The sequence below is a fragment of the Belonocnema kinseyi genome, chromosome 9, assembly GCF_010883055.1.
Source record: "Belonocnema kinseyi isolate 2016_QV_RU_SX_M_011 chromosome 9, B_treatae_v1, whole genome shotgun sequence".
Classification (NCBI taxonomy): Eukaryota; Metazoa; Arthropoda; class Insecta; order Hymenoptera; family Cynipidae; genus Belonocnema; species Belonocnema kinseyi.
In genome coordinates, this window is record NC_046665.1 from 102,655,403 (window position 1) to 102,658,693 (window position 3,291).

The 3,291-nt window shown below is 26.8% G+C and overlaps 1 protein-coding gene across 1 annotated transcript in view; it reads right to left on the reverse strand.

The window, feature by feature from the left end:
* The window catches only part of LOC117180663, a 5,698-nt gene extending 2,750 nt beyond the window's left edge, over positions 1–2,948 (reverse strand). Inside the window, exon 1 of the mRNA XM_033373153.1 lies at positions 2,852–2,948. The gene's annotated coding sequence lies outside the window, so the exon portion shown is untranslated. The remainder of the gene's footprint in view (positions 1–2,851) is intronic.
* Positions 2,949–3,291: the final 343 nt, after the last annotated feature.

Below are 3,291 nucleotides of genomic sequence, written 5' to 3' on the forward strand. Positions count from 1 at the left end.
GCAATTTAAACAATGTTGTACGCATTTTTCGAAAAATTAAGTTGTGGATTCGGATTCAGGGGCTCAAAATACATAAGAATAGAGGGTTTTCAGCTTTGGCGTCTTTGTGCATACGGGATCATACCTAGCCCCCGGAATATAAACCGCTCGTGTTGAAGTCATAAAAATTTTTCTCAAGAGATAAATGTATGTCTTCAAGACATAGAAACTTGTCTCTAAAACATAAATTCAAGTCGAGCTCAATTCGAAGCATTTTTATTCAGGTAATGAAAGCAAAAATTCTTTCAAATAAAATTAATTTAAAAACCATGTTGAATACAATATGAAACTTTTTAAGTTTCAGTGATTTCAAGCCGAAACATAAATTAAATTTTTCAATGAGTAAGATTAATTAACTACCCAACAAAACAAATTATTTAAAAATGTACGAATTTTCTACCAAATAGTGGAATTTGCAACTTATAAGTAACAAGTTGCTGAACAAACATGAAAAAATGTAATTTTCGGATAAAAAAATTGAATTATAAGCCCTCTTTAAATCTCCTTTCTCCTTCAAAATATATAAATACATTCATTTTTTTATGTACTATACGTATTTTCCTCGTATTTTTATGCTCGATTTTAGATTTATTTTGCAATTTTAGAGATAATGTGGGGGGGGGGAGATGGTTACCCCCGCGTAAATTAAAAATTTTTTTTATCTTAGATGGATTCTATTTTACTTCCTTCGTTATAAAACTATTTTACCAATTGTTTTTTGTGCAAGGAAAGTATATATTATCATAGGCACAAAATAAAAAGTATATCGGGGTAGCTACCCCCAATATATTAAAAAAAAGTCTGGCAAAACACATCAAATTTATGTTTGTCTTCAGTGATGAATATATTTCTTTAAATTTATTTCTGTTAATTTAAACATTTTTATCTTATTTTTTTCAAATATGTAGGGGTTAATAATTAGGTTTGTTATTCCTATTACTAAAAATGAAACCTTGATGTACCCAGGAAAATTAAATCTTGTCGGCGAAAATTACAAAACAAGGACAAATGCAGCTAATTAAATAAATCCAAGCAAATTAAAATGTAATTAATTTTAAATCTAGTTTTCGTGAAATTTATTCTGAACTTATTCCTTCTTTTTTTCGAAATTATTACGTGTCCCCAGGCTTTCAAAATAAAAATAGGTGGTTTCAATAAGAAAATTTCGGTTTTAAAAAAAATTAAATAAAGATATACGTGTTATAAACTTTTTGTGAATTGAAGTATAGTAACTTCTTACGAATTTTCATGGACTAATTTTCACCCCATAACTTTTAATTTTGACCCTTCTTAAACCCTTATATTGTGCCCAGAAAATGCAACAATAAATACAAAATAGCAGTAAAATAAAATACTTCTTATTTTCCATATTTGGTCATTATTTAATCAATTTTTAAAATAATTTTTATTTTAAACAATTTTTTCTTCTTTAAACCGTACACTGTACACTATTTAAACAATTAATGATTACTCACTTGCGCCCTTTTATAGGGAAGGTGGAGAAAAGTCCATTTTTTTTACCATTTACACTATGTAGAATGTTTTAAAGTATTTTCTTACATCTCTGAATATATAAACCATATTGCTTAAATAATTAAACTTTATTGCTGTAAGAGAATTAGATTTCTTTTTTTAAAATGACGTGTCTGTTCTGTTTTATTTATATTCTTAATAAAGAATTTACATGTAAATTAGTTTAAATTCACAGATTTAATTAATCGACGGGAGTGCTTTTGGGGAAAAAAGACTATACTATACTTAGATCATTTAAATTTAATTGTTTGAACAAATTATCATTACTTCATCAATACAGATTTTCTCCGCGTTTCCTAAGAAAATTCGCACTTTAACGGTTATTTATTATTTAATAATTGAAAGGTATCTTGAAACAAATAGTACTCTTAAATTTGTTTAATTGTATCAATAATTCAAGAAAAGAATAACTTTTTAAAATTTAGAGGGGAAATATTTTTCAAACAAATAAAAATTGTTTAGAGAAATGAAAATTGTTTTGAAAATTGCGAAATATCCTAATAAAAAAGTAATACTATCAACATCACTTAACTGTGTCATTAATTCTCAAATCATTTTTCGCGCTTTGTGGGGGAAAAAATTGTTCAAATAATTACCGAGCATCCTTTTAGAATATACCACTTAACATTCGTTAATTGTGTCATTCATTCCAGAAAATAATTACTTTTTCATATTTGAAGGGAACCAATTGTTTACACAAATAAAAATTGTTTATATAAGTACAAAATTATTATAGCTCAAAAGAATGAAATTTTAAGGTACTTCTAGAGATTTCTACGGCTTTTATGAAATTGTATGGGGTCTCACAGGATTTCAAAGATTTCAAAATTTTTAAATAGACTGCCAACAAATATAAGAACCCTCGGTAAAATATTTAAAAAATTGCATTATACTTTGGCTCTACTTTTTTCATTCAAGATACTATTCACAGTATTTTGAACTTTTAAATGATTACGAGGTATGAAATTTAAGCTTAAAACTTGACATTTGTTAAATATTTTCCTGTGGCTCTATTTATCCTTTTTTAAGGTTAGTTACCGTTCTGCGAGAAGGCTATGTAAAAATAGTAAGATTAGAATTATTTACAAAATAAATTTATTTAACCTGGCTTTCTTACAAACAATCGCGTTTGTATATCATTTGCAACTTGATTAAAACAAAAAGGACGTATTGTGAAATCTTTATATAGAATGCCTGATCATGACTGAAATCAGACATTTACAATTATTTGCGTTTAAATGATAATATTAGAATTGCTAGCAACATTGATTTATTTTACCTTGCTTTCATTTTCCAACTCTTTCATTTTCCAAAATTCTGATATGTCCAATGAAAATAAATAAATTTTAAAAGTGTAATTTTGGTGATGGTGACACTTCCTATTTACATGTATCTAAATATTGCCCTACTTTTGTTTCAGCACATCTGCAAATAAGGCACAATCCCATTTTTTTCTAACAAGTAAGGTTAAATAAATAATTTGTGTGAATATTTATCTTCTTTCAATGTTCACGCCGAGTTATCGTATTTCAAAGATTCACAATATTGCCTTCTCATCGATTTAATAAATTTATAAATATTATAAAATCGCGTTTTTTTTAGTAAACCCTTCTACTTGACAATATTCGTTTTACTGACCTATTTTGAATTTCTTGATTTTTTTAGTTTTTCATATTTTTAGGAATGTTTTTATGGATGCAGGGTGTCTACCCTATCTGA